Source organism: Ovis aries, chromosome 25 (genome assembly GCF_016772045.2).
Source record: "Ovis aries strain OAR_USU_Benz2616 breed Rambouillet chromosome 25, ARS-UI_Ramb_v3.0, whole genome shotgun sequence".
Classification (NCBI taxonomy): domain Eukaryota; kingdom Metazoa; phylum Chordata; class Mammalia; order Artiodactyla; family Bovidae; genus Ovis; species Ovis aries.
Window position 1 is genome coordinate 40,695,317 of NC_056078.1, and position 24,447 is coordinate 40,719,763.

Here is a 24,447-nt window from a genome sequence, read left to right on the forward strand (position 1 = left end):
TTTTACATTTACAGAAGAGTTGTAAAGATACTACAGAGAGTTCCCTTTACCCATCTTTCCCTACTGCCCACATCTTACATAGCCATGATACATTTATCAAAAGTAAGGAATTAATGTCAGTACAAGTATGTTTATTTTTGATTGTCATTTCAGTCAAATTATCATGTTAACTAACATGTTTTTTGCCAAATTACCTGTAGCTGTTGTTGTTCAGGTGCTCAGTCATGTTAGACTCTTTGCGACCCTGTGGACTGCAGCATGCCAGGCTTCCCTGTCCTTCACTGTCTCCTGGTGTTTGCTCAGACTCATATCCATAGAGCTGATGATGCCGTCCAAGTCTCTCATCTTCCATTGTTGCCTTCGCCTCATGCCGTCAAACTTTCCTAAAATCAGGGTCTTTTCCAGTGAGTTGGCTCTTTGTATCATGTGGCCAAACTATTGGAGCTTCAGCTTCAGCATCAGTCCTTCCAATGAATATTCGGGGTTGATTTTCTTTAGGGTCGACTTGGTTTGATCTCCTTGTAATCCAAAGGACATTCAAGAGTCTTCTCCAGCACCACAATTTGAAAGCATCCATTCTTCGAAATGTTGTGAAAGTGAAATTGTTAATCACTCAACCGTGTCTGAGTTTTGTCACCCCAGGACTGTAGCCTGCCAGACTCCTCTGTCCATGGAATTCTCTAGTCAGGAATGCTGGAGTGGGTAGCTGTTCCATTCTCCGGGGGATCTTCCTGACCCAGGGCCTGAACCTGAGTCTCCCACACCATCTGAGCCACCGGGGGAGCTCTCGGGAGGCAGTACTTGGGCGCAGTCTTAAAAATGATAGAATGATCTCAGTTCATTTCCAGGGCAAACATGGAGCATCACAGTGTTCCAGGTCTGTGCCCCAACCACCAATGCCAAAGAAGATGAGGTTGAATGGTTCTCTGAAGACCTACAAGACCTTCTGGGACTAATACCAAAAAACGATGTCCTTTTCATCATAGGGTATTGAAATGCAAAAGTAGGAAGTCAAGAGATACCTGGAGTAACAGGCAATTTTGGCCTTGGAGTACAAAATGAAGCAGGGCAAAGGCCAACAGAGTTTTGCCAAGACAGTGCCCTAGTTATAGCACCCTCCTCCAACAACGCAAGAGACAGCTATGTACATGGACATCACCAGATGGCCAATACCGAAATCAGATGGGTTGTATTCTTTGCAGTTGAAGGTGGAGAAGCTCTATACAGTCAGCAAAAACAAGACTGGGAGCTGACTGTGGCTCAGACCATGAGCTCCCTACTGCAAAATTCAGACTTAAATTGAAGAAAGTAGGGAAAACCACTAGACCATTCAGGTATGACCTAAATCAAATCCCTTATGATTATACAATGGAGGTGACAAATAGATTGAAGGGATTAGATCTGATAGACAGAGTGCCTATAGAACTATGGATGGAGGTTCATAACACTGTACAGGAGGCTGTGACTAAAACCATCCCCAAGAAAAAGAAATACAAGAAGGCAAAATGGCTCTCTGAGGAGGACTTGCAAATAGCTGAGAAAAGAAGAGAAGCGAAAGCAAAGGAGAAAAGGAAAGATATACCCATCTGAATGCAGAGTTCCAAAGAATAGCAAGGGGAGATAAGAAAGCAAGCCTTCTTAATTGAACAATGCAAACAAATAGAGGAAAATAATAGAATGGGAAAAACTAGACTTCTCTTCAAGGACATTAGAGATACTAACAGAATATTTCATGCAAAGATGGGCACAATAAAGAACAGAATTGGTAAAGACCTAACAGATGCAGAAGAGGTTAAAAAGATGTGGCAAGAATACACAGAAGAACTGTATAAAAAAGGTCTTAATGACACGGATAACCATGATGGTGTGGTCACTCACCTAGAGCCAGACATCTTGGAGTATGAACTCAAGTGGGCCTTAGAAAGTGTTACTACAAACAAAGCACGTGGAGGTGATGAAATTCCAACTGAGCTCTTTCAAATCCTAAAAGATGGTGTTGTTAAAAGTGCTGCACTTTGGAAATTTGGAAAACTCAGCAGTGGCCACAGGACTGGAAATGGTCAGTTTTCATTCCAATCCCAAAGAAAGGCAACGCCAAAGAAAGGCAACGCCAAAGAATGTTCAAACTACTGTACAGTTGTACTCGTTTCACATGTTAGGAAGGTAATGCTCAAAATCCTTCAAGCTAGGCTTCAACAGTATGTGAACTGAGAATTTCCAGATATACAGTGGATTTAGAAAAGGCAGATCAGATTGCCAGCATCCATTGGATCATAGAAAAAGCAAGGGAATTCCAGAAAAACATCAACTTCTGTTTCATTGACTACGCTGAAGCCTTTCACTGTGTGGATCACAACAAACTGGAAAATTCTTAAAGAGATGGGAATACCAGACTACCTGATCCGCCTCTTGAGAAACCTGTATGCAGGTCAAGAAGCAATAGTTAAGTTAGAGCCTTACGTGGAACAACAGACTGGTTCCAAATCAGGAAATGAGTACATCAAGGCTGTATATTGTTACCCTGCTTATTTAACTTATATGCAGAGTGAGTGAAGTCGCTCAGTTGTGTCCAACTCTTTGCGACCCCATAGACTATAGCCTACCAGGCTCCTCCGACCATGGGATTTTCTGGAGTGGGTTGACATTTCCTTCTCCAGAGGGTCTTCCTGACCCAGGGATTGAACCCTGGTCTCCCGCATTGTAGGCAGACGCTTTATCATCTGAGCCACCAGGGAAGCCCTGTGCAGAGTACATCATGTGAAATGCTGGGCTGGATGAACTGTAAGCTGGAATCAAGATTGCTGGGAGAAATATCAACAACTTCAGATATGCAGATGACACTACTCTAATGGCAGAAAGTGAAGAGGAACTAAAGAGCCTCTTGATGAAGGTGAAAAAGGAGGGTGAAAAAGCTGGTTTAAACTCAACACTCAAAAAACTAAGATCATGGCATCCAGTCCCATCAGTTCAGTTCAGTTCAGTTCAGTTCAGTCACTCAGTCATGTCCAACTCTTTGAGACCCCGTGGACTGTAGCATGCCAGGCTTCCCTGTCCATCACCAACTCCCAGGGCTTACTCAAACTCACATCCATTGAGTTGGTGATACCATCCAACCATCTCATCCTCTATGTCCCCTTGTCCTTCCACCTTCAATCTTTCCCCCTAGCATCAGGGTCTTTTCCAAGGAGTCGGTTCTTCACATCAGGTGGCCAAAGTGTTGGAGTTTCAGCTTCAGCAGCAGTCCTTCCAATGAATATTCAGGACTGATTCCTTTAGGATGGACTGGTTTGATCTCCTTGTAGTCCAAGGGACTCTCAAGAGTCTGCTCCAACACCACAGTTCAAAAGCATCAATTCTTCGGAACTCAGCTTTCATGACTATTGGAAAAACTATAGCTTTGACTAGATGGATCTTTGTTGCCAAAGATCCGTCTGCTTTTTAATGATGAAAGTGAAAGTGGAGAGTGAAAAAGTTGGCTTCAAACTGAACATTCAGAAAACGAAGATCATGGCATCTGGTCCCATCACTTCATGGCAAATAGATGGGGAAACAGTGGAAACAGTGTCAGACTTTATTTTGAGGGGCTCCAAAATCACTGCAGATGGTGACTGCAGCCATGAAATTAAAAGACACTTACTCCTTGGAAGAAAAGTTATGACCGACCTAGATAGCATATTCAAAAGCAGAGACATTACTTTGCTGACTAAGGTCCGGCTAGTCAAGGCTATGGTTTTTCCTGTGGTCATGTATGGATGTGAGACTTGGACTATAAAGAAGGCTGAGCACCGAAGAATTGATGCTTTTGAACTGTGGTGTTGGAGAAGACTCTTGAGAGTCCCTTGGACTGCAAGGAGATCCAACCAGTCCATTCTGAAGGAGATCAGCCCTAGGATTTCTTTGGAAGGAATGATGCTAAAGCTGAAACTCCAATACTGTGGCTACCTCATGTGAAGAGTTGACTCATTGGAAAAGACTCTGATGCTGGGAGGGATTAGGGGCAGGAGGAGAAGGGGATGACAGAGGATGAGATGGCTGGATGGCATCACTGACTCCATGGACATGAGTCTGAGTGAACTCTGGGAGTTGGTGATAGATAGGGAGGCCTGGCATGCTGTGGTTCATGGGGTTGCAAAGAGTCGGACACGACTGAGCAACTGAACTGAACTGAACTGATGGGACTGGATGCCATGATCTTAGTTTTTTGAATGCGGAGTTTTAAGCCAACTTTTTCACTGTCCTCTTTCACTTTCATCAAGATGCTCTTTACTTCTTCTTTGCTTTCTGCCATAAGGGTGGTGTCATCTGCATATCTGAAGTTATTGATATTTCTCCTGACAATCTGTGGCAACCGGACAGTGACCACAGCCTTGGAATAAAAACACTTTCTCCTTGGAAGAAAAGCTATGATGAACCTAGATAGAGTGTTAGAAAGCAAAGGCATCACTTTGCTGACAAAGGTCCATATAGACAAAGCTGTGGTTTTTCCAGTAATCATGTACGGATGTGAGAGTGGCTATACTATTGATCTTGAGGTCACTGCTCTGTCCTCACAGCAGGACATGCTTTCAGGTGGTCATGTGACCTTAATCCCTTGTTCCTCAGGCTGCAGATGATTGACTGCCTTTTGGGAAGGTACCTTTGGACAGCACGTGCCTTTTGGCTAGCCATGGCTAATCTAAATGCTAGCCAGAAACTTGTGATGCGATGTGGTCAGAAAGATGACTTTCTAATTTTAATTTCATTTCTCATTTATGTGTATCTTTGTAATATCTTTGCTCTACTTTTTAAATGTGGTCCAAGTGTTTTCTTTTTCAAAACAAAAAAATCCTGATCAAAATGGTATGAAATAGTTTGTTGTTGTTTCGTTGTTAAGTTGTAAGCGACTCTTTTGCGACCCCATGAACTGTAACCCGCCAGACTCCTCTCGTCCACGGGATTTCCCAGGCAAGAATACTGGAGTGGGCCGCCATTTTCTTCTCCAAGGGATCTTCCCAACTCAGAGATCAAACCCTCATCTAGTGCAGGCATCTTCTTTACTGCTGAGCCATCAGGGAATCCCATGAATTCCATAGCTACGTCGTAGTTCACTGTGGTTGGAGTGTGAGTTTACGTGTTATTCATCGACTTTACCGATGTACTCTGTTGTGTGTGTGTTCTTTGTGAGTTTTGATTCTAGAGGTGGGGATCTGACATGGGTTCCAGGGTAATTTCAGCTGTTAACCCCTTTAAATACTGTCTCGACCCAATTTTATCATCTCTCACTGTATCTTCTGTGTATCTTATCTATTCTTTATATGCAACTTTTTAGTTTTTTATGCTTTATTCTATAGGCACCTGGGATTAGGCAAAGTGCCACCTTAATCCAAGGTTTGTAATTCCCAGGACCGTGAGACCATGCAAGACTTGGTTACCGGACTTTGGGGACTGGTTCACTTCCGGGTGACTGTTACCGTAGGAGTGTTGCCCTTTGGCATTCTCGGTTATTGCGGGGATACTCTCTCATTAGACTTGCCATCTTATGTGGGTCCTGTGTGTTGAATTATGTTCCTTACAACCTACGGCACCATCAAACAAAAATTTTTATTTTTCCTCAAGGTCGAATGCCCTCAGATCAAAAGCAGCTCCAGTGCTAATTTATGGTAGGTTCCTGGTTTTCTCACAGAATTGTAACTGGTATTCCTTACTCTCTTATTATGGCTTAGTGACTTTTAAGAATTTGCTTTTTATGTTTTGCCTAATGTTTCTAGTTGTTTTCATAGGGTGAGTTGGCTTGAATCTTGATCATCACTTTGGAGAACTGGAGCTTATGTTGCTATTCACATACTTTAGTTTGTCTGCTGTTTATCGTGATTAACTTAAACACACACAGACACGTATAAGATACTTTTGTGTTCTTAAAGTTACATTAGTGCTATAAATTCACGTGGAAAGAACTGATATCCTATTACATTATCACCGAACCATGAAAGAGGATGAAGCACTTTCCATTGTATTCAAACAGACTCTGTTGTTCTTCAGAGTTTTTATGGGCTGCATTTCATTCTTATGGACTCTATTTATTTTAATTTAAAAGACACTTGCCTTGATTCTTTGTCAGATCTGTTTCTGTCCTGTGTTTCTGTTTTCGTGGCTTTCGCCTGGAGAAGGCACCCTCTGGATTTACATACCATCTTTGTAAAACTCTGTAATTGCATTGTTCTTAAAGTAGAAATAGGGACTTACTTATGGTCGTTTATATGACTTTGACATCCAAATTGAAATGTGGTGGTTGTCTGCTTTTACCTGTTTTTCGAAGACTCTTGAATAGCCAGTACAGCCTCTTTTTGAGCGTTATTTATTTACTTTGGCTATGGTGGGTCTTCCTTGCTTTGCACGCGCTTTCTCTGGTTACGGTGACCGGGGGCTGCTTTCCCTTGGGGTGCATGAGCTTACCATTGTGGTGGCTGCTTCTGTTGTGGTGCATGAGCTCGAGGTGCACAAGCTTCAGCAGTTGCGCCTCTCAGGGTCTAGAGCACAGGCTTAGCTGCCTTGAGGCAAATGGAATCTTCCCGGACCAGGGACCAAACCCTTTGTCCCCTGGCAGGCAGGGGACAGGGGACCCGTGGCAGGCAGATCCTTATGTACCATGCCCCCAGGGAAGTCCTACTTTTAATTTTTTTAACTCCTTAATACTCAGATTTATTAGAAGATTTTAAAGTTTATTTTGACTCTCTCATTTTCCTTTGTTCATTCATTTATATAAAACTCTTTATTGAGCACCTATTAGTGACCAGACCCTGAGGTGAACAAGACAGACAAGGAAGAACTTTGGAGGTTAGATTGCAAGGAGTGCTGGAGAGGAAGTATCAGGGTCCTGTGCAGCTTCAGATAGGGTGGCCAGAGAGTCCTCTTCAAGGATGAAACATTCCCATTGAAATTGAAGGCTGAGTTGGAGCAACCTGTGTAAAGAGCTCTGGGTATAAGTGAAGGAAAAACACCGTGTGCAAAAACCAGGGGAGAGGAAGAGTGTGTATGTGTGTGTCTGGGTGTCTGTGTGTGTCTGTGCACACAATCAGTCATATCCGACTCTTTGCAGCCTCATAGGCACTAGCCTGCCAGGCTCCTATGTCCATGGAGTTCTCCAGGCAAGAATACTGGAGCGGATTGCCATTTCCCACTCCAAAGGATCTTCCCACCTTAGGGATCGAACTGGCATCTCTCATGTCTCCTGAACTGGCAGGTAGGTTCTTTACCGCTGGCACCACCTGGGAAGGTGGTGGGAGGGAGGAAAGACCTTGACACATCTTGGGAACCAGAGTGATTTTGGTTGTCCAGCTGTAGAACAGCATGCTGTGATGTTGGAGAGGTAGATCATGTCAGCAAGGGCTTTACCTTTTCACTTTTTGTCCAGTGAGACACTTAATTGAAAGTATAGTGGGCATAAATTTTCTAAGCTGCAAATTTGAATGTGCAAACATGTAATTTTCATTTTCTCTCTATAACTAAAATTACCTTATTTCTGGGGCTTCTTATTCTACTACATAATAGAAAACAGTCTTGCCAGTACCTTCTGGTTTAACTTAGTTAATTCCAGGTTAACTCAGATGTTCAGGTAAATAATCAGTCCTTTAGATAAGTGTTCAGTTTTCTCATACAGCGCCCCCTCTTTTATTTCTGGGGTGGGAAGTATTGACAGAGAAGCCATGTAATGTTTTCTGCCATAGAGGTGGGGCCTCTCACCTTTGTGCCATCCTGTGCCCTTGGCTGGAGAAGGCAATGGCACCCCACTCCAGTACTCTTGCCTGGAAAATGCCATGGACGGAGGAGCCTGGTAGGCTGCAGTCCATGGGGTCGCTAAGAGTCGGGCATGACTGAGCGACTTCACTTTTGCTTTTCACTTTCATGCATTGGAGAAGGAAATGGCAACCCACTCCAGTATTCTTGCCTGGAGAATCCCAGAGACAGAGGAGCCTAGTGGGCTGCTGTCTATGGGGTCGCACAGAGTCGGACACGACTGAAGCGACTTAGCAGCAGCAGTGCCCTTGGCCACTGTGAGACTGTATCTTATACTGGCTTAGTCCTGAATGGCACGGTCTGCTCCGCTGCATCTGAGGCTGATGTCCATGGCCTCTGGTCCTGGTCGGCAAGTCTGTGTATGCTGGGTCTTCCTTAATCCCAGGCTTTTTTGGGTCCATTGGCCCAAAGCAAACTCCTTAGTGGGTTCCACGTTATGCTGGCATGCTTGGGACTCTGAGGTAGCTTTTCAGGAGTGTGGTCTGGGCATGTTATTGGCTGTTGCTCCCCTACTGCATTGGATTAGTGTTAGCTGTAAAGTTTTGCCAAAAGGCTTGTAGTTCCCTCATCCGTGACTTGGAAAAGGAAAACATAATTATCTTCTATTCCAGATCCTCCCCCACAAACATACTGGAGATCTTCCTCACCCCAGCCTTAGCCCCAGCTGGGACAGGAGATAGAAACTTTGAACTTGTATCTAAGCTATCTCCCAATTCCTCTTTCTCTCTGTACTCCTTCCCTAGGTTTTTATGTCCTCTCATTTGTTGTGGGAGAATTGCATTTTTGTCACCACCTGCCACTTTCTTTATGCTATAGTTTAAAGTATAAAGGCTTCCCTGATAACTCAGTTGGTAAAGCATCGCCTGCAATGCAGGAGACCCTGGTTCAATTCCTGGGTCAGGAAGATCCACCGGAGAAGGAATAGGCTACCCCTTCCAGTATACTTGGGCTTTCCTTGTGGCTCAGCTGATAAAGAATCTGCCTGCAATGCGGGAGACCTGGGTGTGACCCCTGGGTTGGGAAGATCCCCTGGAGAAGGGAAAGGCTGCCCACTCTAGTATTCTGACCTGGAGAATTCCATGGACTGTATAGTCCCTGGGATTGCAAAGAGCCGGACACAGCTGAGCAACTTTCATTCACTTCCCTTACGTGTAAAGTCTGCCAGCAGTTTCCTTGCCTTGGGGTGTGATATTTAAAGCCATGGTTTTAGAGTTTAAAAAACTCTTTTTACTCTTAAACCTTCAGATACTGCCATTGAAATGCTTAGCTTTCAAAAGTGATGGTTTCAGTGGATTAAAGAACTAATTAAAAGAGCTGAAACTATTAAAAAAAAAAAAACTTAGAAAAAATGTAGGTACAGATATTTATGATCTTAGATTAGTCAGAGCTTCCTTAAATAGGACACAAAAGGCACAAGTAGCCAAAGGAAAAAAATAGATAAGTTGGATTTCATCAAAATTGAAAACTTTGGTTATCAAGGGATGTTATCAAGATAGTGAAATATACAAATACCTATATCTTTTCATAGAGAATAAAACCAATGAAATCCTGATTCTAGAACTCAGGACAGAATTCTCAGCTATCGATGTGCATTTTGTCATCATCGGTGAGTAGATAGCATAAATATAGTAATCCTGGGATGGATGTGAGATGAGCGTAGAGGGGAGCCATGGGGAAGTGTAAGCATCTGTGGGCTGAATAGAGAAAGGAAGGGATGATGTGAGAGGCTGAAAGAAGAATATGAGTTGCCATAGAAGTTTCCCCAACTTGATTCTAAGTTTCTTGAGGGCTAAGATTGTCATATTCATCATTTTATCCCCAATTGTTATCATAAACTAGGTTTTCAGTAAATGTCATTAAATGAAGACAGAGAAGTTTTAGGAAAAGCGTGGTCAGCAGTGTCAAATGTAGAAAATAGTTTGGCTGCAATGAGGACAGAGCAGCAAGTAGGTGATTGATCATCTTTGGTGGAATAATTTCAGTGAAATCTCTGTGGTAGAGATAAATGCCAGGTTGTTGAGAACTGGAGTGAATGGTTGTGAGAGAGTGGGAGCAGTAAGTGCAGATATTCTTTTCAAAAAGCTTATAGAGCTATAGGACCATAGGTAGAGGGCATGGTGTATCAAGAGAAAGTTCAGCATATTTATGTGTTAAACGGAGAGAGTCAGAGGAAGGGAGCAGTTGATGATACAGGAAGAAGGAGGAGGTGTGTGAAATTGGTTGACATTGTCCTTATGCATGGAGAGAGCAGAATGAGGATACTAGGACTGAGTGGCAATAGGAATATTGATCCCACCACAGTAGGGATAAAGGAAGGAAGGATGGTGCGGATGGAGAAGAGTGAGGGATGCGGGGCGTCAGTAGGCTTGATGAGCTTTTCATGAAGTGGGGGGACCACCTCATCAGCCGAGATCATAGGAGATGATGATTGTAGGAGAGAGTTTGAGGGAAAAGGGAGAAGTTCTTTTTTTTTAATGTTTAATTATTTATTTAGCTGTGGTGTGTCTGAGTCCTGACGTGAGGGTTTTTCTAGTTGTGGTGTGCAGGCTTCTCTCCAGTTAAACAGGTCACAGGCTCATCTTTCAGGATTTGAAATAGCTCAACTGGAATTCTGTCACCTCCACTAGCTTTGTTCATAGTGATGCTTTCTAAGGCCCACTTGACTTCACATTCCAGGATGTCTGGCTCTAGATGAGTGATCACACCATCGTGATTATCTTGGATGTGAAGATCTTTTTTGTACAGTTCTTCTGTGTATTCTTGCCATCTCTTCTTAATATCTTCTGCTTCTGTTAGGTCCAGACCATTTCTGTCCTTTATAGAGCCCATCTTTGCGTGAAATGTTCCTTTGGTATCTCTCATTTTCTTGAAGAGATCTCTAGTCTTTCACATTCTGTTGTTTTCCTCTATTTCTTTGCATTGATCACTGAGGAAGGCTTTCTTATCCCTTCTTGCTATTCTTTGGAACCCTGCATAGTGTGATTAGATTAACTAATTTTCTGTGATTATGGTTTCAGTGTGTCTGCCCTCTGATGCCCTCTTGCAACACCCACCGTCTTACTTGGGTTTCTCTTACCTTGGACATGGGGTATCTCTTCATGGCTGCTCCAGCAAAGCGCAGCTGTTGCTCCTTACCTTGCATGAGGGGTATCTCCTCACCTGCCGCCCCTCCTGACCTTGAATGTGGAATAGCTCCTCTAGGCCCTCCTCCTCCTTGGGCGTGGGGTAGTTATGGTATTACAGGCTTAGTTGCCCCAAGGCATGTGGGATCTTAGTTATGGTATTACAGGCTTGGTTGCCCCAAGGCATGTGGGATCTTAGTTATGGTATTACAGGCTTAGTTGCCCCAGGGCATGTGGGATCTTAGTTCTCAGACCAGAGGTTGAACCAGTGTCTCCTGGATTGCAAGGTGAATTCTAAACTACTGGGCCACTAGGGAAATGCAGAAAGGGAGAATTTCAAGAAGGCCATTGAGAGAAGTGAGAGGGCTCACTGAATTGGATTGTTGCTTAGGAGAATCGCAATGACTTTTCACGGCTCTGGTATGTTTAGCTGCCAGGTGGTTTTTCCCCCCTATCTCTCAGGCCTCACCAGCCTGAGGGTTTGAGCGGACAAGCTGAGCAATTGGACTGATTTTAGTTTGAGTTTAAAGCCCAGTGTAGCAGACAAAGGATGAAAGAAATTTCAGTAGTATGAGCATTTGGAGTTCTGGGCCACTGAGGATAGGCGGAGTAGGAAACAAATGAAACCAGGAAGTAGCTTCTGTAGTAGTGGCTGAGACGTGGGTATTGGAATTTGAGATTAAATAGGAGAAGCCCTTGCTGGTATGGCTGAAGGTGAGATCTGGCTATGGGTTTCTGAAGTGGAGAGATGGTAAAGATTCCTGGAGTTGGAGGAGATAAGGAAACTGTAGAGCTAAACTTTTATAGGAGTCAGCTAAACAGGAAGTGAGTTGCTCAGAATGGTGGCAGAGCAAGGGGTGGAAAGATACTGAACCATGTTCCAAAGCTGTTAGTGATTGTGAAAGAGTGACCAGGAGGACAGGCGATGACAAGGGGAGAGACCTAACAGATGGCCTAACTCTCAGAAGATGTGCTTTTATTTGAGGGTGAAGAACTGTGCTGGTGAGTAAGGCCTAACTGCCATGCTTCCCATGGCCTCCCTGGTGGCTTAGAGGTTAAAGCATCCACCTGGAATGCAGGAGACCCGGGTTTAATCCCTGGGTTGGGAAGATCCCCTGGAGAAGGAAAATGGCACCCCACTCCAGTACTCTTGCCTGGAGAATCCCATGGGAGAAGCCTGGTAGGCTACAGTCCATGGGGTCGCAAGGCTTCATGTTTGCTGAGTGGGGAGAGATTAGCTTGCATCCAGATTAGTTTTGAGAACAAGACTGCTGGCAACCAATTTAAGTTGGTTGGGGTTTAGGGTATTTGCAGTGAAACAGTGGAAAGGGTTATTAAGAAGTACAGCTATGGGAGGTGTGTGATGGTCAAAGAGGGAGAGAGTACCGAGTAGGAATGAGATCAGAGTGCAGCAGGAAAGAGGGATTAATTGAAGGGGCGTACATTTCGGATGATTGTAAGAACGTGGTGGTCTTAGCTAATCTCAAAATTTTTATTAATTTTCTGGGAAAATGCCTTGATGCTGACAGATTGCAACTCTGGGTTATGCACAAAGCTCGATGACTTCATTGTTTTCAGGTCTATTTGGCAGCGTTTAGCTGTCTGTGGCCTTTGCGCAGAATGTCATAAAAAACCCTAGCATGGGACTGTTTTCTTTTATGGCAAGGCTTAGCCTTGGGAAAGGAGGAAGGCAGGGGTGGAATTGATTGGTGTTCACTTGATTTTTTGACCTTGACAAACTGGTCTCTAAGGGGTTTGTATATAGGTAGAGATAAGCCTAAGTTCAAATTGAAATGAGAAATCTTTAGGTCTTCAGACCTTTGCACAGTGGACACCAGGTTGAGGAGTGTAAAAGTTTCTGAATCACAAAAGGAGGTCACAAATAGCAATATGTATAGTTCTTGATTTCTTTAGAGGTATGTGAATTTAGTAACATTGTAGCAATAGCTAATCCATATTTAAGTTATAAATATAACCTGAAATGCTACATATTAAATGTCTTTTTTTTTTTTTTTGGCTGCACTGTATGACTTGTGGGATCTTGATTCCCTGAGCAGGGATTGAACTCGGGCCACAGCAGTGAAAGCACCAATTCCTTAAATATCTATTTTTGGAATTTTGAAAATGTATCAGTTCATAAAGTTGTGAAACTCTTAAGTGTTTTACCTCCCCAAATGCCTTAAAACCAAAGGTTATACTACATTAATCTTTGGCATATTTAAAATATGTTTTCAGACTGTCTCAGATCACAGAATACTTTGAATCATGATTCATCATGTTTCTCTAGAACAACAAACAGTGACCGACTTTATTTTCTTGCGCTCCAAAACCACTGCAGATGGTGACTGCAGCCATGAAATTAAAAGATGCTTGCTCCTTGGAAGAAAAGCTATGACCAACCTAGACAGCATATTAAAAAGCAGAGATGTTCCTTGATTGACAAATGTCCATCTAGTCAAAGCTATGGTTTTTCCAGTAGTCATGTATGGGTGTGAGAGTTGGACTATAAAGAAAGCTGAGCACCGAAGAACTGATGCTTTTGAACTGTGGAGTTGGGAAAGACTCTTGAGAGTCTCTTGGACTGCAAGGAGATCAAGCCAGTCAATCCTAAAGGAAATCAGTCCTGAATATTCATTGGAAGGACTGATACTGAAGCTGAAGCTCCAATACTTTGGCCACCTAATGGGAAGAACTGACTCATTGGAAAAGACCCTGATGCTGGGGAAGATTGAAGGCGGAGGAGAAGGGGATGACAGAGGATAAGATGGTAGGATGACATCAGTGACTTGATGGGCATGAGTTTGAGCAAGCTCTGGGAGTTGGTGATGGACAGGGAAGCCTTGTGTGCTACATTCCATGGGGTCGCAAAGAGTCAGACACGACTGAGTGACTGAACTGAACTGAACTGAACTGAACTTGGAAGAAAAACTAAGGAATATTGAGGAGCTTCCCAGGTTGGCAAAGAGTTGGACACAACTGTGCGTACACACACACACGCACATAAAAGAAATATTGATGTGTGGGATTTCACTGTACAAACCAAGAACAGCTTTGCTAGCAAGAAAACATGGCTGTTTTGTATGTGTGACTGTCTCCGCCTCTCGCAAAATAAGAAAGAACCTTTGAAAGAAATCACATTTCGCACTTTTCCCATCTTTGCCCACTAAGCCAGTTTGCTTCTCACTGTTTCTTTTGTCATTTAGTAGAACTTTTTAGCTCCAAGGCAAGTGGTGTCAAGTTAGACTTAAGCAAAATCGATATACTCAGTAAAGAAACTTGGGAAACAGAGAGAAGTAGGAAGAAGGCTCACCTTATGGCTCAGATCAACCATAGTTGATGTCTGGCTGTATTTTTAGATTGAATTTTTCTCTTAAATTTTGATTCCTTAGTGTTTTGTTGGCTTTTATAAAATTATGCTTATACTTCAAAAGTAAACTAGTGACTTGCTTTTTCGCATAGCATTATTCATCATCTTTAAAATAGAATTTGTAATGACTGTATAGTGCAACTAATGTGCCACTCTTTGTTTAATTCTTCCCCTAAAATTAGACTTTTGTGTGCTTGTTTAAAGGCTGCGCCGCACAACTTGCAGAATCTTAGTTCCCCAACCAGGGATGGAATCCACACCCTCAGCAGTGAGCGTGGAGTCCTAACTACTGGACTTCCAGGGAGTTCCCTAGACATTTTCAGTATTTCTAATTTTCCACAATATTAAACAATGTTGTAATATGTGTATTTATATAAGATTTTATCTTGTATTCTCATTTATCTTCATAGTGTAGATTCTTGAGAATTAATGTGTTTGATCAAAGGATGTAAGCATTTCTGAATATCCTGACACATACTGCTTAGAAAAAATTTTAAATGGAAGCATAGCATAATTAGCACTTCCGGTAATGATTGTTGCTGTTTAGTGGCTACGTCATGTCTTACTCTTTTTGCTACCCCGTGGACTGTAGCCTACCAGGCTTCTCTGTCCATGGGGATTCCCAGGCAAGAATACTGGAGTCGGGTTATCATTTCCTGCTCCGGGGGATCTTCCTGACCCAGGGATTGAAACTGTGTCTCCTGCCTCGGCAGGTTGATTCTTTACCACTGAGCCACCAGGGAAGCCTGGTAGTGACTAAATTTGCCAAATGGACACAATAAATACCAAATGGAAAAACACTATGATCTGAATATTGACTTCAAGTCTATGCAACAGATGTGAGACTTAGATATATCTTGATAATGGAAACCATACATGTCTTTATTCAAATGGCCGTAGATTGGATGAGGACGAATAGTTTCCACACAGTATTGTAGATAATTGAATGACTACTGTGATGAGACATGATCAGTTGAAGCCAGTGAAGGTTATGAGAATGGAAAATAAAACGATGTTCCATTCTACTACATGTACCAGTTCCAGTCACCAAACCCATATGCTACAATCTGCAAAGATATTACTGGCCTGGTGGCTTAGTGGTAAAGATTCTGCCTGCAGTGCAGGAGACTTGCAGGAGACGCAGGTTTGATCACTGGGCCGGGAAGATCCCCTGGAGAAGGAAATGACAACCCACTCCATTATTCTTGCCTGGGTAATCCCATGGACAGAGGAGCCTGGCTGTTTGCAGCCCATGGGGTCACAAGTAGTCAGACACGACTGAGCATCTAAAGAACAACCACCACAAATTAAAGATACAACATAGGAACATCCAGATGGAAGCGATGAGTAGAGCAAGGTAGGGGGGTAGGAGTGTGGAGCTTCCTGGGCAATCGTCCGACACACTACCCTTCCAGCACCTCATTGTGTTCACCTGGGAAGCGTTAACCTTGCTATTTTTTTAAACAGATTTAATTTTAGTGATGGAATTCTTTATTGTTTCTCAGGGTACTTTTTGTTTGTTTTAATTTTTTTGCTAAAAACATTTTTTTTGTTTAAAAAATTTTTTAGTTTAAAAACATTAACCAGTCTTTTTGAAGGATGGCCTGTGAAAAGTGGGTTCTATCGTATAAGTTTGGGAAACTGCATTCTATAAATATCCCTTGACTGCTTGGCCATTTATAATGAACATCAACTTTTATCAGCTTAATAGAGACTCAGGGAAATTATTTTAGTACTAATAATTTAACCTGTATCAAGCACTTACTATTTTAAGGCTCTGTTCCAAGAACCCCAGATGTATTAATCATTCTAATCTTTTTAGCAAGTCTGTCTTCTGCAGTTATTTCCTTTTTTTTTTTTTCTTTTTTAACAGATGAGAAGACTGACACCAAGAATGGTGAAATGTCATGCTCAAAATCCGATGGCTAGGCTAGGAAGTGAAGAGTTGGGATTCAAACCCAGATATTCCAGGCTCCAGGTACTATGTCGTACTTTTTGTTACCAGTGAAGTTCAGCATTTCTCAAACTTGTTTGTTGCTTTTTTTCCCTACTTGAAAGCCTATTTTAAATGGAAGTTTTTTTTTTTTTTTTTTTTTAACTTTTTGACTGTGTCTCGTGGCCTGTGGGATCCTAGTTCCCCAACTGGGGATCAAACCTGTGCCCACTGCATTGGAAGTGTAGAGTCTTAACCACTGGACCCCCTTGAAGGTATTTGTATATTCTTTTTTGCAGTGACTGTCCTAGGAATTTTTAAAAGGTCAACATCACCCTATAGTACTTTTGAGGTACTAAAACAGTTCATAATCGAAATCATTATTCTACTCTGCTTTCTCTGTTCTGATATTATATTATCATAGTGAAATAAATTAAGAAACTGACAGGTAGTTCCCTGGAGCATTATAATGATGGGCATCAGAGTCTGAACCTTGGCTCTGCCTATTTGTTAGCTAGGTGACCTTAGAAAAGGTACTGCATTTCTCAAAGCTTCTGTTTCTTTCTCTAAAAGGTTAATATCTTACAAAGTGGCTGTGAGAACTAAATGAAAAAATCATGTAGTACGTGACAAATAGAAGGGTCTCAGTCAGTGTTAATTACCCTTTTTTTTTTAAGGCATCTCAGTTCTTTACCATGAATGATTATGAAAACAGTTGGGAAAGAAAAATCAGTTTTAAATTTAAACTGTCTCAGTGTTTATGCTGATATCAGCTACATTTCTGATAAAGTGATGTTGTCATGATACAGGTTGTATGGGAGTTAAAACCAGTTTCCTTCCGGCTTTCCAACTGACATAATACGCAAAACCTGACTGGGCAAACATAGGCCTATTTATTAGATCACTTATTATTAATGTTAAACTAGCTTTGGTGCTGACTTCTCCGGTTCTTTTTGAAATTTCACTGTTGTCATTTAAAATCTGACAGACTTCAAAAGCTTTGTAAAATGCTTAATGGTTTAAAACATCCTTCAGAACATAGAAAGTATATTTTCCAAAGCGGTGTTCTCTATCTAGCAATATGCTCAAAATCATGCAGGGGGACGGAATTGCTTATGTTTTCACATTTACTGCTGGAGGATTATTCAGTTTTTATGGCAATCGACTTTATGCTTTAGGAGAAGTATTTTTAACATATGTAACCAAAGTATGCACAATCATTTAAAACAAAGCTACAAGAGAAATCTATAGGGCGTTTTCAATTTCATAGTGATTTACTGCCCGACCGAAAACAAGGTGGGTTTGGGTTGAGCTGTGTGTGTGTTCACTTGTGTTGGCTCTTTATGATCCCATGGACTATAGCTCGCCAGGCTCCTCCCTCCATGGGATTATCCCGGCAAGAATACTGGAGTGGGTTGCCATTTCTTTCTCCAGGGGAATCTTCCCGACGCAGGGATTGAACCCACGTCTCCTGAGGCTCCTGCCTTGCAGGAGGAGTCTTTACTGTTGAGCTACCTGGGAAGCCCTTGAGCTGTTTGTAGGGGTTCTCTAACATTCTATTCTAAGTGCCTCGGAATAGCCCAGGTACATCATAAACACTCAGCAAATATTTATGGACCGATTGAGTTTGATTTCTAATCCCAGCCATATACCTTGCAACTTCTGTAACCTTGGACTTTCTCGCACCTTCTAAACTTCCATTTCCTCTTAAGTAAAAAAAAAAAAAAAAAGAAGAAGTATCAATATTAACTTCCCAGGATTGTTGTAATAGTTAAATGTTCGTGCATTAAAATGGCCAGCCCAGCACAGGGCGTGTTCCCCAGATACCTCAATAATGTTCTTTTCAAGCACTCTTTTTGTTTCTCATTACCTAAATATTTAGTTGTATTCAAGGGTGTTTACACTCTTGAAAAAAATGAATGTTTATTAAACTGAAATTATATTCCTTTGTAGCCCATACTTGAAATGTTTTGGCAAAAAAACGATTGTATGTTTGTTAGACTTTGGTTTGAATCTTGTCTTTAGTGTTGGGACCTTAGGGAAGTTATTTAGCCTCCCTGTAAGGTATTATGAAGCTGAAATGAGCAAAATATATAACGCCTCTAGTTCATTGCCTGGTTTGCATAAGCCCCAAATAGATATTATTTCTTTAAGTTGAAACTGTCATTTAGTCTGCTAATTTGCATAATTGATTCATGTAGCTCTAGAGCCTACTCTATTCAAGCCCCACTAAGGGCAAACAGGAAGACTGTCAGTGGACACTGGGACAGTTATCATGTAGGCAACTGAATTTGGCCTTGGGGCTTCCTTTGTGGCTCAGTGGCAAAGAGTCCACCTGCCAATGCAGGAGACCGGGGTTTGATCCCTGGGTCGGGAAGATCCCCTGGAGAAGGAAATGGCAACCTACTCCAGTATTCCTGCCTGGGAAATCCCACGGAGCGAGGACACTGGCAGGCTGTAGTCCATGAAGTCACAAGAGTCATACACAACTTAGCAACTAAACAAAAACAACAAATTAGGTTCAGCAGAAGCGGTATTTTCTATTGTAATTGAAGTAGAATAAATTAGTGGGGTTATTATTGCACTAGGCTTCCCTGGTGGCTCAGACTGTAAAGGATCCACCTGCAGTGCAGGAGACCTCGGTTTGATCCCTGGATTAGGAAGATCTCCTGGAGGAGGGCATGGCAACCACTCCAGTATTCTTGCCTGGAGAATCCCACGGACAGAGGAGCCTGGCGGGCTGCAGTCCGTGGGGTCACAAAGAGTCGGACACGACTGAGCGACTAAGCAACAACAACGTTGCGTGTGGCGTGGCCGTTTTCTGATGTTGTCTTTTTTGAATGTCAGAATTTTAGAAAATGAATGTCAGAGACAGGTTCATGAGAACTCAAGGAGACCAGGTAAATTTTGCTATGTAAAGTTTTTCACATTTTGTTGATCTTCTTCATTAGAAATAAACATGTTCCTCCCCTTTACTAAAATTCAACATATGATATTGGTAAGCCAAATTTAGTAAAACATTCTGCCATTTTAAAATTCACTTGAATTGTTTAGATACAATATAAAATCGATTTCTACCGTGGCAGATCAAGCATTGCAAAGCTGGTGATAAGAATTTTATGTGAACTCCTGACAAATAGAAAAGATTATTGAGCATGGTAGAAAAAGGTTTACTTTTGAAAATGTTCCTAATGTCCTTAACAATAAGGTTTTTAAAGGGATACTAAAAGATCAGTGTTTGTTTGGGGAGGTAACCCTCTGATAAGATGTTAACATCTGTTTTCTGTTTTGTAGGGTTTCTTTCATTTATTAGAATGTAATTCACAGAACATAACAGTTTCAGTGGCTTTGAATACTTTCATTGTGATGCAGCTATCACCATTATCTGGTTCCAGAAGATTTTCATCACCCTCAAAGGACACCCCCTTAAATTTTCTCCCTTCTCCTAGCCCCTGGCAGCCATACCTCTGCTTTTATCTCTGTGGATTTGCCTTTTCTGAGCAATTCATATAAATGAGAGTCATACAATATATTGCCTTATGTGTCTGGTTCCTCTCTCACATAGTGTATTTTCAGAGTTTACTTGTAACGTGGCATATCAGTTCAGTTCAGGTACTCAGTCGTATCTGACTCTTTGCGACTCCATGGACTGCAGCACGCCAGGCTTCCCTGTCCATCACCAACTCCCGGAGCTTGTTCAAACGCATGTCCATCGAGTCAGTGATATCATCCTACCATCTCATCCTCTGTTGTCCCCTTTTCCTCCTGCCTTCAATCTTTCCCAGCATCAGTGTCTTTTCCAGTGAGTCAGTTCTTTGCATCAGGTGTCCAAAGTATTGGAGCTTCAACATCGGTCCTTCCAATGAATATTCAGGACTGATCTCCTTTAGGATGGACTGGTTGGATCTTCTTTCAGTCCAAGTGACTCTCAAGAGTCTTCTCCAACACTAGAGTTCAAAAACATCAGTTCTTTGGTGCTCAGCTTTCTTTATGGTCCAACTCTCACATCCATACATGACTATTGGAAAAACCATAGCTTTGACTAGACAGACCTTTGCTGGCAAAGTAATGTCTCTGCTTTTTAATATGCTGTCTAGGTTGATCATAGCTTTTCTTCCAAGGAGTAAGCTTCTTTTAATTTCATGGCTGCAGGCACCATGTGCAGTGATTTTAGAGCCCCCCAAAATAAAGTCTGTCACTGTTTCCATCGTTTCCCCATCTATTTGCCATGAAGTGATGGGACCAGATGCCTTGATAGTAGTTTTTTGAATGATGAGTTTTAAGCCAACTTTTTCACTCTCCTCTTTCACTTTCATCAAGAGGCTCTTTAGTTCTTCTTCCCTTTCTGCCATAAGGGTGGTGTCATCTGCGTATCTGAGGTTACTGATATTTCTCCCAGCAATCTTGATTCCAGCTTGTGTTTCATCCATAGCAGTAGTTTGTAGCTATTCTGGGCTGAATAATTCCATTGTAAGGATATACCACATTTGGTTTATCTATTCATCAGCTGATGGATGTTTGGGTTGTTTCCACTTTTTGACTGATAGAAATGATGGTGCTTTGAACATTTGTGTACAAGTTTTTGTGTGTGCATGTTTTCAGTTCTCCTTAGTATATACCTGAGATGGAATTGCTAGGTTATACGGCTGCTCTCCTTTTCCTATTTGGAACCAGTCTGTTGTTCCATGTCCAGTTCTAACTGTTGGCTTCCTGACCTGCTTACAGACTGAGCGACTGGACTGATGGCGGCTCTGTGTTTAACGTTTTGATAAACTGCTAAAGTGTTTTTTTCTGAAGCAGCTGCGTCATGTTATATAGTTTTTAATGTTATTCAAGACTCTTGGAAGAAATGAGGAAAAAGTTTATGAAAGTGTTCACCTAAGAACGTTAGTACTCATGAGGGCCATTCTGGCAAACCGGATGCAGGTCTCAGTCCGTCTCACCTGCTGCACAGAATGAAAGACTAAGACGTGGACGCGCATCATAGGAGCAGTGCCGTCTTTCATGCTCTCTCACTCCTTTACCTGCCCATTTCTCTTAGAAGTTTGGAATATACTTGGAATTGGTGTTGTTTACTTTCACATAATGAATATGTGACTGAAAGTGACGTATTACGTTTCCTGCTTTGCTTCTCTTTAGTGAGTTTCATATTGTATTACGCAGTTTACTAAAGCAGAGAAACTGAGCATTGTTCTTTCTGCAGAAAACATTCTTAATCAAAATTCAAAATAGAAAAATAAAATTCAAAGTAGATTTGAATTCTGTTTCAACTTTCTTAGATATAAAAATATTTTTTAAAAATATCACGTAGAGACCTCAGTTATTTTGTGTCACTGTAATGGGTGGTTTAGAGACGCTTCTGTCTTATCTGCTGAGGCGGCTGCCCCTGTCTTTTGTTTTCCGCGGTCATAATCAGCTGTTCAAACAAACTTCACACTTGTTCTAACAAAGATTTATACAGCCTTCATAAAGTTACATGAAATGAAATTAGTAGGAAGAAATAAAGTATTTTTGTTTCATTAGGGAAATAGACTTTCAAAACAGAAGGGACACTCAAGAGAAACAATACTTATGAAATGATTTCTGATATTAGATCAGCACACAAGTGCTTTTCAAGCCTGTCTCATTTAAGGTAACAGTCCATGTGAATTTTATATTTGAAAGAAGAAATGTGATTATCAGTCATTTCATAAAGCTTGATATGCACCCTGGTGCTCTAGGATAAATTGATCCTTATTCCTTTCAAGGATGTATCACAGAGATTGAGTCATATTCTTTGAGTAATGAAAAATTAAGGAGTTTCTTGTTTAGGTAAACTCTAAGTTAGCTTTGCAATGTGGACATCGAATATATTGTCTACTAAATTCTATAATTTTAACTGGTAATTTTCAGTTGTTTTGCAGTTATTTTGTTTTTAATATAATTTATGGTATTTTGTTGGGTAATTTTATCTACTTCATTTCTGGAATGCCTGAGTAAAGAACTAGATAAATATTGGGTTTTAATTAGGATTTTTCTTTGAAAATTGAGCCTTTTAATAAGTTTTTTATGTATTTTTTTGGTCTGTCATATTAATTTTTCAGTTGATAACTTTCTTTACTGACTAGAAGTAGTACAGAAAATGCTTTCTACCACCCTGTAATGTAAATTTTAGATTACAAAATTTACCTCACAAAAATAAAAAATAATTTACTGTGTGATTCAGCAATTCTACTTTCGGAAATATGTTCTAAGTGAAATCACTATCTTGAAGACATATCTGCATCCCTGTGTTCACTGCGGTGTTCTTTACCATAGCCAAGACATGGAAACCATGTAGGTGTTCCGTTGTTGGCTGAGTGGATAAAGGAAGCATGGTATGTGTATATACTATGGAGTATCATTCAACCACAAAAATAAGGAAATCCTGCCATTTGCAACAACAGGGATGGACCGCAATGGCGTATGCTAAGTGAAATAGACCAGACAGAGAAAGACAAATGCCGTATGATGTCACTCACATGTGAAATCTAAGCAAACTGAAGACACAGAAAAAGAGAGCAGATTGGTGGTTGTTAGAGGCGGAGGGGAATAGGTGAAGGTGGTCAAAAGGTAGGAACTTCCAGACTTACCTGGTGATCCAGTGGTTGGGAATCCCCCTGCCAGTGCACCAGACACGGGTTTGACTCTTGGTCCAGAAAGACTCCATATGCCCTGGGGTAACTAAGCTCAGGGGCCGCACTGCTGAAGCCCGCATGCTTTAGAGCTGTGCTCTGCCGCGAGAGAGAAGCCTCCATCGTGAGAAGCTCGCCTGCTGCAGTTAGAGAGCAGCTCCCACAAAAATAAATACATCAATTAAAAGGTACACACTTCCAATTATAAGGTAAATAAGTTCTGGAGATGTAATGTACAGTGTGGTGACTATAGTTAACAATACTTTATTAAATATTTAAAAATTACAAATGGAGAAATCTTCAAAGTTCTCATCACAAGAAAGAAAAGTGTTTATAGCTATGCAGAGTGACGGATATTAACTAAGCTTACAGTGCAGACATTTTGCAGTATATACCTATATCGCATCTTTATACTGTAGCCCTTGAACCAGTACAATATTTTATACCAATTATGTTTCAGTAAAACTGGGGAGAAATTCATCTCAGATACAACATTGATGGCTGGTATTTTTATTTAACATACTGGTAAAGACAAAGAAGCAGGGAATTTTGGAGCTCAAGTTTTGTATATGTATAGGGCTTCCGGTAGCTCAGCTGGCAAAGAATCCGCTTGCAATGTGGGAGACCTATGTTCGATCCCTCAGTTGGGAAGATTCACTAGAGGAGGGCATGGCAACCCTCTCCAGTATTGCCTGGAGAATCCCCATGGACAGAGAAGGCTGGTGGGCTACAGTCCATGGTGTCACTCAGAGTCTGACATGACTGAGTGACTCAGTACCGCATATATATATATATATTTAATATTTTAAATACTTCAGCTGGAATTCCATCACCTCCACTAAGTGTGCTTGTAGTGATGCTTCCCAAGGCCCACTTGACCTCACACTCCAGGATGTCTGACTCTAGGTGAGTGATCACACCGTCGGGGTTATCTGGGTCATTAAGACCTTTTTTGTAAAGTTCTCTGTGTTCTTGCCACTTCTTTTTAATCTCATCTGCTTCTCTTAGGTCCTTACTGTTTCTGTCCTTTCCGTGCCCTACCTTGCGTGAAGTGTTCTCTTGGTATCACCAGTGTTCTTGAAGAGATCTCTGGTCTTTCCCATTCTATTGTTTTCCTCTATTTTTTGCACTGTTCACATGAGAAGGCCTTCTTATCTCTCCTTGCAATTCTCTGGAACTCTGCAGTCAGTTGGGTAAATCTTTCCCTTTTTCCATTCTCTCTTGTTTCTCATCTTTACTCCGCTAATTTGTAAGACCGCCTCAGATACCTCTTTGCCTTCTTGCATTTCTTTTTCTTCGAAATGCTTTTGTTTACTGCCTCTTGTACAGTGTTACAAACCTCTGTCCATAGTTCTTCAGGCACTCTGTCTATCAGATCTAATCCCTTGAATCTGTTTTTTACTTCCACTGTGTGATAATATAAGGGATTTGATTTAGGTCATACTTGAATGGCCTAGTGGTTTTCCCTGCTTTCTTCAATTTAAGCCTGAATTTTGCAATAAGGAGCTCATGATCTGAACCACAGTCATAGAGTTTCTTCATCTTCAGCTGCAAAGAATATGATCAGTCTGATTTCAGTACTGACCATCTGATGATGTC

General features: G+C 41.6%; 1 protein-coding gene across 26 annotated transcripts in view; it reads left to right on the forward strand.

Moving 5' to 3' along the window:
• SHLD2 (shieldin complex subunit 2) overlaps positions 1 to 24,447 on the forward strand; it is a 103,376-nt gene that overhangs the window by 15,331 nt on the left and 63,598 nt on the right. For 7 of the 26 annotated variants that reach the window (XM_060406355.1, XM_042241201.1, XM_042241204.2 and 4 more), the window contains one exon: positions 16,136 to 16,240. The exons of 4 other annotated variants lie outside the window; for them this stretch is intronic. The gene's annotated coding sequence lies outside the window, so the exon portion shown is untranslated. Of the gene's footprint in view, positions 1 to 5,595; positions 5,640 to 7,075; positions 7,220 to 16,135; positions 16,241 to 16,396; positions 16,471 to 24,447 lie in introns of all 26 variants that reach the window. 15 more of the 26 variants (XM_060406358.1, XM_060406343.1, XM_060406359.1 and 12 more) reach the window with 5 other exon arrangements.